Genomic DNA, 14937 nt, shown 5'->3' on the forward strand with positions numbered 1-14937 from the left:
CCCCCAGCTGCACACAGTCATCCTCCATACTCACTCACTCCTGCTTCCTCCGCACTCCCTTTAACTTGCTCCATCACATTTCAGTACTGTCCAGCACAAGAACATCGAAATACACATTTTATTGCTGCTGGATGCTTAATCTCCAATGTGTTTACTTTCCTAAAAGCATCAGAAAACTGCCTTGATTTGAATATGTCCATTCAGCATTTTCAGATGAAACTGCTATTTTTCTGTTTCTCCAGGCGTAGTTAACACTTGTGTTTTATATTAGCGTTACAAGGTTTTCACATGACAATACAGTGTGTGCCTTCACATACATTTCTACAGTATACACTTAGGGTAGAGGAATAGGAGGGATTTAGGAAAGATCTCAATTCATTAGATTCAAAGGTTCATTTTAGTTCTTGGAGTTCTGACCTCAAAGGTTGACTCCTTGTTGCTTATTACATAATGTTCCTTTGTGTTTTCCTACTTCAGCGTACACCAGTGTCCCAGAGGATTCCACTTTCTGCAATCTTCAGTACTGTCCAAACAGTTATAGAGCAGTAAAAATCATCGGCACAGGGATCGGGTCAAGTTATGGCAGCTGAAAACATTTTGAATTTTTGTTTGCTGCCAGTGAGAACAAAGCTGCTGTTCAAACACACTGCGTGCTGCATTGTGTGTGACTGCAACAATCAAACACAGATCAATTTCATTTTATTTATGTAGCACCAAATCACAACAATAGTCGCCTCAAGGCACTGTATACTGTCAGGTAAAGACCCTACAATGATAGACAGAAATTCCCAACAATCAGGCTACCCCCTAAGAGCAAGCACTTAATGACAGTGGGAAGAAAAATCTCTTTGAGGAGGAAGAACCCTCTGGTAGAAGGAACAGCCATCTGTAGCTGGTTGGGAGTAAAGGGAAAAAACAGAGCTGAGTGAGCGATAACAAAAGACGCTGTGGAAGAAAGACAGGGTTTAATAACAAGTAATAATTAAACATGATTTAAACACCTGTCGTTTTAAAGAAAAAGATAATGTGACAACCTTTCTGACTAATTAGACAATTTGTGAAGAGAGCATGAACACTAGCTCACAGACTCCTTGTTTTTTTGGATGTGACTGCTCTGATCACTATAATTGTTAGTACGTGCTACACATGAGGTCTGAATTGAACAAAACATTTTGTATGCCGCATTATGAAAAAAAGTTGGCTGTTTATGTGGCTCACTGTTGAGAAATGTTAACATAACAAGTTACTTCCAACATGCAGATCTTGAAAAGTCTGGAATTAAAGAACTAAAGGTCAGACCAGGTAAGATGAGTGACAGTACAGGAGAATACTTTTTCAGGAGACAACTATTTCATCTTCTGCAATACTTTATCACAAACTAGACTCTGAATGACGCATAGAAAGCCCTGAATCTGTTTAAAAAGGGTTATTAAAGTGGAGTTTCCACATTTGAACAAAGTGAAAATGGTTAAAAGAAATCTTGCACACTAAAAGCTCAATCTCCTCATATACAGTCCTCTAAAAAATTAAAGGGATGCTTTTGAATCAGAGTATAGCATCAAGTCAACCAACTTCTGTGACAGTGAGCTGGTCAGATTAAGTAGCAGAGAAGGTTGTATCAATTGTTTTGATGTTACTTCAATTAACATTTCATTAAATCTAGGTGCACTAGAGGAGCGTCTGTGAGAAAAAACCCAAAACAGGAATGGCTTTGCAGGTGAATGACATTTTTTCCCCTCCTTGTCTTTTCTGACTGTTTATATCCACTAGTTTTGCATTTGGTTAAGGTCATTGTCACTATTGGTGACAATGGCAATGCCTGCATCTTTTAGAGGCTGCACAGGTAGTCCAACTCCACCAACATGGCACATCAATACGTGCCATTGCCAGAAAATTTGCCATGTCTGGAGGTTCCAGGAGACAAGTACTTACTCCAGGAGATCCACCAGTAGGACAACTCAAAGCCCTACAAAATGACCTCTAGCAGGCCACTGGTGCGAATGTCTCTGACCAAACAGTCAGAAATAGATTTCATGAGGATGGCTGACGTCCTCTAGTGGGCCCTATGGTCACTGCCTGGCACCAGGGAGTCCGATTGGCATTTGCCATTGAATACCAGAATTTGCAAGTCCACCACTAGCACATGTTACAGATATGAAAGGGTCTGGAGAAGCCATGGAGAACCTGTAATATTGTTCATCATGACCAGTTTGGTGGTGAGTGGTGACTGTCTGCAAATGCATATCCTTGGACGGACACAGGGACCTCTACAGGCTAGGCAACAGAACCCTGACTGCCATTAGGTATCGGGAGGAAAGCCTTGGAACGATTGTCAGACCCTACGCTGGTGGAGTGGGTCCTGGTTTCCTCCCCAGTTGTTGGTGGGTGAAGGATAGAACGCCTCTGGGACATTATGTTTCAGTCCACACAAAACAGGAGCCCATTGATGCTCTGGTCCAGATCTGGACGGAGATCCTCCAGGACACTATCGGTCTTCTCTTTAGGAGCATGCCTCAATGGTGTTAAGGGGGCCATGGGGCCATACAAACTATTAAAATACTGCAGCATTTTGAGTTGCGGCAATGAAATTTCTGCGAAATGGACTAACCTGCTGCATCATTTTTTAAACTCTGATTTCGGGGCATCTTTGAATTCGGCCTTCTATATGTTGACAATTTTTATTTCCCTCAAATGATGTGGCATTCTTCAATTCCTACCATTACCAAGTCCATATTAAAATAAATACCCAACATGACTTTTTTCCCCACTGAGTTGACTTGATGTGGTTTCAAAGTGTACCTTTAATTTTTTTAAGCAGTGTATGGATCACTGTATATTACAGACACTAGGTTCAGTGTCACTACTGATAGCATGAGGCGATTCCACCCTGAGCACACATAAGCTCGACTTCTGGTCTGGTCAGTACATGGATGAGAGCCCACCTGGGACAGCTTGTAGTTGTGGCAGCTGTGTGTCAGGTGGTAGAGTTGTGTCTATCTGAAAGATTGGTGGATACATCTCTGGCTCCTCCTGTGCATGTCTCAAAGAATATTGAACACTGAGTTGCCCGGTATCTGACTGAGAGAACTCACATTTGAGAAATTCTGCATTGTGAAACATTTGCATAAATGTCCAGTGCAGAAAAATAAATCTAAATGTGTATATCTTTTTGTATTCTTTCCACTATTCTGAAAGAAGACATACTATGAAACCAAAATAACACAAAAACACTAACGGTAGTGTCTCGCCTTAAGCAGGTATTTGTGTAACTGGGAGAATATTTTAATTCTTCCTGTATCAACGATGGCTATGTTATCACCATACAATTACAGTAAAACTTGTACACAGTTATAGTGCGAGCAAAATAGTAACCTTCAGTGGTTTCTGGTGTGGAAAAAATGTAAATGACCTTGCACTCTGGAAATTTTGATGAAACGCTCATGTCCTTTCACTCTGCCATAGAATTTGGTGCTGTTCAGTTAGTCCTGAGCCATCTATGAGCAACACATCCAGGAAAGCAGCTGATAGCAGCACTGCCAATAATGCTGTCAAACACAGCACTGCAGCCCATACCTCTTGACAGGGAAGTGAGAAGTGACAGCTCTTCCATAATACTCCCATCCCAGAGAAAAAGTCCTCATCCACCACCACCTTAGGTCCACTAGTCCTTTCTACACACTGATGACATGTGGATGTGTCTGTCTCCATGCATGTTTGTCCTTCTGTCCATAATTGTTTACAGATTGTAGCCATCTGTACTCTTTGTGCTCTTTGTCTATGAGCAAGTACTGTTGTTACTTGTGTTTGCGATTTGTTTTAATATGTAACAGAATTTCTTTTTTTATTTTTTAACACATTCTTTTATATGATTTAATTTATTTTGTATTTATTTAAGGATATTTGCTTAATGCCTCCCGAAGATGAGCGCTTGTGTTATTGCACAAGTGTGTCTGCGTATCTTTTCACACATGGTGATGTTTGACTGTGAATCTCAATTTGGATGTGTTTCTTTCCATAATACAGCTGAAAGTCATAGTGTGTCTATACAGCTCACTGACTCAGAAATACACACTCCACATAGATCAAATGTACACTGTCACTGTACATACTATGTAAAAAGAAGTATGTACAGAAAAACAGATAAAAAGGCACCATATGTAATAGAGATTGTTGTGAAAGGACCAGGGTGGGTGAGATTTTTTCAGTTTTATTTAAGTCTAATTAAAGTGTACCTTTTGTTACATTAATCAAAGTGGCAATTTTAACTCATTTCCTCTAACATCCACAGGTTTCTACCTACCACCTGTTAAAAAACAGAAAGTGTTTTAAAGCCCAGAGAAGTCATTTGTCTAGAGAAGGATATTAACTTTTAAGACAGCGGCTGGTGCCTATCCTGGCTCTCACAGGGTGAGAGGCACACCATGGACAGGTCACCATTTGCAGGGCTAGCTGCACAATTTCTAAGTAAAGCTTACTTAAATGTACTGTCAGTCAACTATTAATTCAAGCTAAACATGTTTTGTTTTGTTTTGTTTTTTTAAATAAAAATTCATTTCCCCTTCTTCCAAATAAGGAAGCTTGAGGCATGAGCATGATTGGGGAAACTACCTCTGAATTATGGAAAATATACAGTCACAATAAAAAGACAGTATACCCTCCTTAAATTATAAGGTTTTACATGTCAGGGCATAATAAAAGATTCTGGTCCTTAGCATTTCTTAATTAGTAAAGGGCATCCGAGGGTGTCTAATTCGTTAGATCATTACAATATATGAAATGCATCATAATTTCTGTACGCGCTGTTTTCCATTTTGGCTTATTTTCTGTAAGGTAATAATAATAATAATAACTTTATTTATAAAGCGCTTTCAAACAAAGTGCTGTACAACTATTTGAAACTAAAAAGATAAAAAATAAATAAAAACAATACATAGCAATACAGGTAAAAGACACAATACAAGTTAAAAACAGTAAAAATTTAAAACTGAAAGCCATAGAATTAAGACTTGTAAGATAGGGTGAACAAATGTGTCTTCAGCTTAGTTTTAAAAACCGGAAACAGAGAATGCCTGCCTAATATCTTGAGGGAGGGTGTTCCACAGAAACGGGGCACCAAAAGAAAAAGCACGCTCTCCAATAGTCTTTTTTCTGGCTCTAGGAACCTTTAGAAGGCCAGAGTCCTGAGATCGGAGAGCACGGGATGGAACGTAAAGATGTAAAAGGTCGGAGAGGTATGAAGGTGCCAGTCTGTTTAAAGCCTTGTAGGTGAGCAGCAGGACCTTAAAATCTGCTCGAACCTGACAAGGTAGCCAATGAAGAGAGTTCAGTACAGGGCTAATGTGCTCAAATTTCCCAGTTCTTGTTAAAATGCGAGCAGCTGCATTTTGTACCATCTGTAGACCTCTAAAACTTTTCTTTGGTAGCCCAGAAAGAAGAGCATTACAATAATCAATGCGTGAGGACACAAATGCATGGACAAGAACCTCTGCAGTGTCGCTTGACAAAACTTGTCTGATTCTGGCGATGTTCCTCAAATGATAAAAGGCGGTCTTTGTTATCTCTTTTACATGAGACTCGAAAGAGAGCACCATGTCGAACCACACGCCCAAGCTTTTTACCTTGTCCCTACAAAAAAAACAACAACTTGGTAGCAGCTCATCAGCACATTTGACCAACCCTATAAAAGTCTTGGCATTGTGTTAACACAATTGAAAGGAGGAAAGTAATCAGCAATTATCTTAAAGCAACTGGTTGACTGCTGAAGCATCACTGGGCAAGATGGTGAACCCCAAGATGACCAGGATACATCCACCACAGTGTGTGTGAATGTTTGAAAGTGCTTAGGCATGATTTGTCGTAGAAAGTGCTTTGAATGTATTTAAAAAACACTAAGTACCAGCCCATTTGCTCTCTCTCAAAATAACATGGCAGCATTGCCTAGCTTTTAAAAACCGTATCTGAATGCACAGTGCCACACATGGAGACACAACAAACACCAAGGGGTGATCATTGGGTTTGTTGAGCAGTCACTGAGTCTACCATGAACACCTTTATATACCAACTATTTCTTGAGTGAAATGTGAGGTTAAATCTGTCCAACAGCTAAAACTTAGTCAGACTTCAGTTATGCAACAATGAAAATGACCCCAAGCACACCAGTAGGTCAACAACAGACTTTGAAATGCTACGGCATGAAGATGAGAGTTGAATGCCCACAAAGCGCAATGAACGGGGAAAAAATTAACTGACAAAATGTAAAAATTGTGGAGGAATTTTTACTCCACTCTAGTCATACAGAAAATGATTACTTCAAATTATTGCTGATAAAAGCTCTAAAATTATGCAGTCTACCTAATTTTTCTACTCACCGCGTCTGCAGTTTATTTTTTGGGGGGTGAATATATAATTACACAGTGAATGTGTTGTTCATCTGATGTTGCATTTAACTAATTTTAAGAAAACCAGGTAAGAACTACCTGATGTTTTATTCTGTCTTGATATGTAAACCTAAGAACTGACAGAGGGTGTGCTTTATTAATCAGGACTTGTAAACAGGAGTTGACTCAAAGTGCTGTGGTATGTTTGAAATGAAGTGTCTTTGGATCTAGGAAAAAATAGTTTGAAGTATTACAAGACTTTATGTATTATTATTATTATTATTATTATTATATTACAAAGAATTTCCGAATTTTTCTGTTTCCCAGTAAAGAATTCTCTCATTAATTATGCAACAATATCCAACAGATAAAGTACAGCGAAGTTTTTCAGTCTGAAATAAGACGTGGTGTGTAAACAAACAAACCAAAATCTCAAAATGCACTAATTCATTAAAAACACATTTGTGGTTTGTAATCTACTTGTATGTTTTTTGTCATTGAGAAATGAAAGCATAAGAAACCAGCTTAGCTGAAGTTGTTTCTTGATGACACAGTGAGATGAAGTTCCTCATTCGAGCTCTAAAGACTCCTAACTTATAACAAAACTCAGCTAAACCTTTGAGGGGAAAAAAAACAATTAAAATAGACAGTAAAAGTAGTGAGCTAGTGCTCCCCATCCAGGTCAGATGTCACAACACTGACACTTCTCACATGTGACCAGTGAACTCTTAAATGTTTTTAAGAGTTAAAGTTGTCAGACGTTGAAATCATAGACAAAACTTAAACTTGTTTCCCACGACAGCTATTTTTTGTGTGTATGTATGAACACAACCAAATGTTTGATTTCTTTTGAGACCACTTAGTAGGTGAAAATCCTCACGGAGGACCAGACTCATGTTGTGTGTTTGTATTAAATGGAAAAGATGGTTGTAGATCGACCCAGTAAATCAACCAGTGAGCATGCAGAAGTAGGGTCTTAACTGTCTTGAATTTACAAGACATTAGAAAAACAAGCTGAATTACATTAAATACATGTTTTAGTATTTAGATCTAAAAATCCAATAATAAGAGGAAGCTCGTTTTAATCCATTTTTTCTGACTGCTTTCAGAAAACTGTTTTCTAACAGTTCCTACTAATGAATTTGTGGTCAGTGTAGATGATATAAAACAAAGATGAACAGAAGACTGCTCTCCACTTCAGCTCTCCAGGTTTTCATTTGTATCTAATTGTCCACTGTCACTCACACTCTGTCTTAAAGGAGACTCTGGAAGTGTAACAGATGCTGGTTTAATAAACAATTCATATGGCAAACTAATATGTTGTTGCACAACTCATTATAAAGCAGAACACTCAGTGTTCTATAACCATGCGTCTTTTGAAACGCCCAGAGCAGAGACTGATTTTGGTTCAGACTGTTAGGATCACTGCTTCATATAATCTCTAGCTGAGAGGGACTCATGCTGTATGCTGTCATATGGCTTTTTGGGGATTCATACCAAGTTAGTGACCACAGTCACCCTGCACTGGCAAAAAGAAAAGAACTTTCTAGAAAGTTCTGACTTTATACGTGCATGAAATATTTTATTCTTTCCTAGCTGTCTTCACGTGTTGCTCACGTAGTCTACCATGATGGATTTCCATTCTTCAACTAGCACAACACAGAAAAGGATTCGGATTTAACTTTATTGTCATTACACATCATGAGTACAGGGCAACGGAATAACGAAAAAATACGTAGAACATCTTTAGTGCGATGCATCCTAAATCTCACAGCAACAGGCTGAATGAAGTGTGAGCTGCACAAAGTCAGAGCAGAAAACGAATGCTATAAGAATGATACAAAGTATCAAAAAATTCCTATTATACCTGTAATACCCATGAAATATTACTTGTCCAAATGTAAAAGATAAAAGTTCCTAATGGTATAGAGTAACTGAGTCTAAATGTTAGATTGGCTTTTATCGTTAATTATACTATATTACAACTCTAGCACTCAAAGTCTTAACTACTCTCGGTGGAGCTTGGTAGTTACAAATACAACAATATATTTTTTAAATATAAAATGTTGAATTTTCACAGTGAAAAACTGATGGTGACATGATGGCAGAGCTGGTTGGACTATATCCATTTATCTGTAGAGGGTGTTTCAAGGAGGACCAAGTGCTTTTAAATAAACACATGATGAAAACTGACAAGATTGGATATATCAACATTTTCCCATTAATATATCCTTAATAATGTGTTCAAGGTTGTCCAAAACACTGAAGATCCTCTAAAATTTCCTTTCCCAACTGTTTGTTCTGTCTTTATGCTAGACAGTATACAGTTTTTGTAAAGGATGATTCACTGAATAAAGTGAATCTTCAGCTCTCCTTATACTAGATGTTATCTAACTCTGACCATGAACACCACACCTACTTGCACCAGTCCAACACAATGCATTATTGTAAATTCAAAACAGTATAAAAAGGTAACCAGTTTATCCTGGATGACACTGCCTTTTGATTGGAATAATACAAAGTTAGTTACCTCAGTTTGTTTTGCAGGAGGTTTTACAACATAAACAAAACACAACTTTATCTTTATCTTTACATTTAAGCTCTTTTCTTCCTCTCCTGTCTTTCTTCCATCTTTCTCTGAGTGAAGTTATCTCACAATCTTCTTTCCCTGAGAAATACAGCATTACATTAGCTAGCATGAACAGTATTCAAGTATTCAACAAACTGCACATAAATGAGTGTATTTGCTGTTATTTGATGAGCTGACAAAAAGTGCTGCATTTGAAAAACAAATGTTACTGCTTTTAATGCTTGCTACTCTGTAGTGCTAGGTAGATGCTGAAGTACCGCAACAACAATTTGTGACCATCTGCAGTCGTTCTATCCCACTTTAACCCCTGAGCACAGTGCTATAAATGATGCATAAATTGTGTTTTTGCCTCTTTCACTTGTTTGTATGCAATAAGCCCTGGTGACAGATACATGAATAGGATTGCCTTTTCTGTGTAATTATTCCCTCCATTTCAGCTCAAATCGGTTTATTGGTTGACGGTGTGCAGCGACGTAAAATAAAAACTTCCCTCGGATGGATTAAACATAAATTAAGGAGTCAGTTTTTAAATTATAAGGAGTAGAAAGTATATATGTTTGTGTAAAAATGTGGGAAGAAGAAAACGGTCAGAAAATAAATACTCTGATGGAGGCATCGAAGAGCAATTTGGGATTATTGTCTTGCCCAAAGATATTTACATACACTGGAGGAGATGAGGATCAAACCACCAACCTGATGAGGTGACCTGCTCTACCACCTACAGCGACAGCTACCACATTGCCTTTTGTCTTTTCTGTGCAGTTTGTTACAAAACAGCTGCCTGCACAGCTGGGGAAGATGAGAGATTTTTGTGCAAGTGCTCAGTAAATGACTTTTATAAAATGGAAATTTAAAGCTCAAGAGAGTGTTTACATGTAATCCCCTAATCTATGTTACAGCTTTTGAATCATCATTCAAAGTTGGATTGGATCTCATTTAAATATGGAGGGCCACAAGCACTGAAAACTGAATAAATACATCACCAGTTAGTTCATTAATGTGTCATTAATTAATAAACATGGGAAATAATTAATATTTAAGTAATTAAATATCAGTTTATTTCCTTATAATTCATTTATTCATTTCCTATGTTTTTTAACTGACGAACTATTAATTATTTCACAATTTAATTCATTATTTCACTGTTCTTGCGCTGCAGTGATCATGAAGTAATTTTATCTGTCAACCTCTCCCATCAAAGTCAGGTGGTGCTGATGCTGAGTGAGTACAAACCATTGTCTGGTGCAGGGGCATAATTTCCAGGGGGGTTAGGGGGGTTATGACAACCCCCAATAATCAGACCCTACCAATATAACCCCCCTCCCAATAAAATTATGAATTATCTTGCATAAGTAGGCTGCTGATTTTCTTTACTCACCAGCAAAAGAGTTGCAGGTTTAAACGTCTGGGAATTTACCCAGATTTATTTATTTGGACAGAGATATTGACACCCCCCCCCCCCCCCAATGTTCAGCACAAAGTTACGCCGATGTGTCCAATTTTTTGTGGGCATTTCTCAATAGGGCTACACACAGACCATATAGACTTGTGTGGATCCAAACTACATGTAAAGTTTTAAAATACTCTGTTTCTGTGTCACCAAATAAACTTTTAGATCATGTTAAATTACAACATAAAAAGCACAACATGTAATAAAGTGTTTTTCATTTTTAAACTCTTTTAATTATATGTGAAAAGTCTGAATCGAGTGATTTGATGGGGAGAAGAACAGGATTTAAAACTGTATAAAAACAATTACGTTTTATTTCCTCAGGATTTCGTCAAAGTGAGCATAAGAGTCGAAGACCCTGAAATATGCACTGGATTTTACAGAGGATTTAGCTTCTCTTTTTCAATCCACTGTAGAGTATAAATTTGATTTAGTATTTTGGGGATTTGCTCTACTCATCGCTCCTATATTGGACTGGAACTTGGAGGAAGTTTGGGAACTTTTTTGGCGTTCTCCATCCTCAAAGGGATTTCATTCTGCGTGGCTAGGGAAAGAATTAATCTGCGGTTCTGCGGTGGGTATATTTAGCAGCAGTTTAGAATTGATCGTTTCAGGGTTTTTTGTGTTTGTTTGGTTTTTTTTTGGTTTTTTTTTTTGTTTGTTTGTTTTTTGTTTTTACAATTTTTCCTTTTCTTTAAAATTAAATAAATTGCCCTTGATAAAATTGGTTACATAAAATATCCTGTAAAATATCCTAGAACTATCCTGCAATTAAAGTTCAGTTTGTCAACATTGCCTTTTTTGTTTTTTGTTTTTTATAGTAAAGGTACAACTTGTGTATGACTTTTTACATCTGATTAAAGTTCTTAAAGATTCCAAAAGGTTGATTCTGTTCATCTGGACGTAGCGTTTTCAGTGGGGAAAATGTTTCGTCACTCATCCTAGGAACTCTTCTGTCTCAGCTGACTGCAGGTTTCCCCAACCTTATAAAGAAGGCCCTGAGTAAATGTGGTTATCCCAGCTGGACATTTGTCAAAGCTGGGAAGGCACCTAAAGAAAGCCCCAGCCAATCCAGGAGAGAAGGACAACTGCTGCAAAAGCGAAAACCCTTAGTGATCCCATATATGTCAGAAGTATTGAAACAGTTGAGATGCATTTTCTCTGTGGTTTTTAAACCCCCCAAAACATGCTGTCCCCTGATACAAACAGAGTAATATAGTGCACGTTGTTGAGTGCCATGATTTATATGTTGGGGAAACCAAACAACCTCTGGCGAAGGAGATGCCACAACACAGAAGAGCTACCTCGTCAGGCCAGGACTCTTCAGTCTATTCACACCAACAGGCCAGTGGACACTCTTTCAATGATGAGGATGTAACATCCTGGACAGGGAGGAACGCTGGTCTGAGTGCAGAGTCAAGGAGGCCATTTACATGAAAAGGGAAAGACCCTCTCTGAATCAATGAGGGGGCCTAAGGGTACATCTGTCACCATCTTATGATGTTGTTATTGCAGGCGTTCCCCAACTCTCTTTGAATAATGCCCATGATGACCACTGATCAATGGTTGTTGATCAATTGCCATGACAATTTGCATAATAATAATGAAGAAACTGACATCACAGCCCGTGTTTGTCAGTGGTGCTAGTTTCAGTTACTGTGCAAAAGTACTTTTCATAAGGTTGGGGAAACCTGCAGTAGCTGAGACTGAAGAAGTGACTTGTGTTAGGTATTTTGATACCACGGTAAGCATTTACAGGATATTGTTTTATACAGGAAAACTGTTACTCAATAAGGCTCATCTACTAGTTGTTTTTCTCTTTCTCTGTGACCCAAGAATTAATGTGTAGGACTCACAAGCTGGTACCTCAAGGTCGAAAACACCACAGAGATGAGACCACTTCCCTACTCCCATCCTCCCTTCCTTATCTCTTAGAAAAAGGCTCGTTAAAGGCTAGGTGGTTTGTTTCAGAATTCACTAATGAAAGAACTCTGTATTTTATGTCTAGGAGTGTATTTTGCTGGGATGATCATAAATTATAGCTGAACTGATAAACTACACAAGGGATACTTTGCTCAGAAGGCAGGAAGACGTTTCCTTATTTAGTCTGTACCGGTTTGAACTGGGAAAGCTGACACACGAACCTTTTTTTTCTCTATATAAACTGCTGTGTATCAAATAAACCTTTGAGTTGATTCTGGGAAAGCAATCTGAACAGTTTCTGTATCACTTTGTTCTCCTAACTGCTCCCGATATCGTAACTAACCCCGCTGAACGGCATACCTGAGTGTTACTTTGAATAATTAGGAGTCTTATAAGGAAAGGACAAACTCTGCTTATCGCTCACGCCACGGAGGAAACCCGGGAAGGCAATTTCCTTCAACTTGGATGAGTGACAAAATGTTTCTCTCATTGAAAACACTACGTCCAGACAAACACAATCAACTTTTTGGGATAAATACATTGAATGTGGCTCAAAGTTGTTTCTTACATCTTATGGCAAGGGAGGAAAAGTTATTTGTGTAAATAAACACAGTACATGTAAGTACAATTAGTTCATTACAAGTTTGGGTCTTTAATTATCTAGAAATCCAATCTACATGAGCAAGGAACAAAATGTCCTTTGAATGCTTAAAGCAGTTTTGTTCAGCAAACACTTTCCTCACATAGAGGAGAACATTTTGTTATTTTCAGTGTAATTTCAAACTGCTCATTCAAACTTGTGAACTGTCATGTTGTTTGCCAAATTACCTGACAAAGTGGTGAGAAACCAGCTTTGAGAGAAGCCTGTGGGTAACTTATCTCAGCCACATGAAGGGAGATGAAATATGGAGACTGTTTCAGCAAAAGTATCATGAAGTGCAGATCTGTCTGGAGTTCAGCTGTCAGTTTGTCCATGGGGAGCTCTGCTGAGAGAGGGTTAGGAAAAGGAGACATTAACTTCAAACTTAATATTAAAAAATATTTTCTTAGTATTCATTTATGCACTTCAGTGAAATATGAAGAGAGAAACCTCAACATTATTAATTTACAAAAACAAAGCCACAATCTTAAAAACTGTGAAGTAAATAGGGCAAGGTCGAGGCTTCTATTAGCCATTTGCCGATCTATTGGTATGAGCATTTATAACATGTTGATCTTGCATAATTTTTCCACTAGAGGGCTCTCTGCAACTTTCATGTTGGCAAGAGAGATGTTTGGACATCCACAATAACAACCTTGTAATAATATGATAGTCAAGTTTATTTTTAAATTTCACACTCATATTATTTGCCATAAATACATATAATCCTTTATATAAAATCTGATTTTCAAATCATCAAATATCATTATCGGCTCTTCATTCCTGCCATCACCGAGCTTGCTGACAGGGAATCACGTTTGATGGTTAGGGATCCTTTTCTAAAGCTGACGGGTGATGAGATGATGGTTGCCAACAGCGGCTGCTGTGAACTGAAGTCAAAGTCCAAAACTGGTGGTTAGTATCGTAAAGAACAACAGGTGGACCAAAGACATGTTCAAAGCTCACTGAATGGAAGTGAAGGCTCAGTAATTAAATGATTTGAATTAAAATGAAAATTGCTCGGTAATTGAATTATACAGACTCAAAGTAGTGGCATTTATTCATGAGCTGATTATTATTAAACAACAACAACAATAACAAACATTTAGGAGATTAGAATACAAAAGTTTGTTTGTATAATTTCCTCTACTTGTTACAGCATTAAGAACCTTTAGTTTGTAGTTTATAAGCTGTTCTGTTTGTAAGTTTTAATCCTTGTTACTTGATTGGACCTCAGGCTGAAGTGTTTTTTAAAAGACTGTGTGATTTTAAATGAAGAAAAAAAAGTATTATTATATAATATTTTTACATCTGTTTGTGAGAAGATGGCAATATTTGTCATTAGGGTAAAAAAAGTCAGGATTTTTATGGATACGTTGGATTTTACATTCTTTTGATAGCTTTCATTCTTAAATATTTTCAGCTGTTAAAATGTAAAAACGTAAAATAGATGGATGAAACTCTTCCCAGTTCGAGACTCGCCTCTCTGGGAACATCTCAGGCCCTCCCAGGTATGGGGGCCTATCTACCCCACCACACTCCCTGCTGGTGGCTGATGCCCTCAGGCGTTGGTGCTTTGCTTGTTCTCGATGCCCGGGGCTGGGTGCTCAGGTATGTACAGGCTCACTCCCGGTGGCTGCTTGGCGGGGCTGGGTGCCCGTGGCTCAGTCGGAAGTCTTCTGGGGGCTGGGGGGGCCCTCGGACCTCGGGCCTCTGGGCCTGGTGCTCGGTCCACTCTGGCATGGCTGCCTACTGGCAGAGCCCACGGGCACATCACTGCATTGTATTGCTCTCTTTTTGCTTGTTTCCTCTTTTTTTCTCTCAACAGGTGGTCCAGGTGATTTTTTTTCTTTTTTTTAAGTGTTGTCTCGCACTGTCCCTCTTCCCTTTTGTTTTTCTTTCTTTCTTTCTTTCTTTCTTTCTTTCTTTCTTTCTTTCTTTCTTTCTTTCTTTCTTT

Source organism: Diplotaxodon limnothrissa, linkage group LG17 (genome assembly GCF_057381915.1).
Source record: "Diplotaxodon limnothrissa isolate DT_005_m linkage group LG17, D_limnothrissa_male_GT1.1, whole genome shotgun sequence".
Lineage (NCBI taxonomy): Eukaryota > Metazoa > Chordata > Actinopteri > Cichliformes > Cichlidae > Diplotaxodon > Diplotaxodon limnothrissa.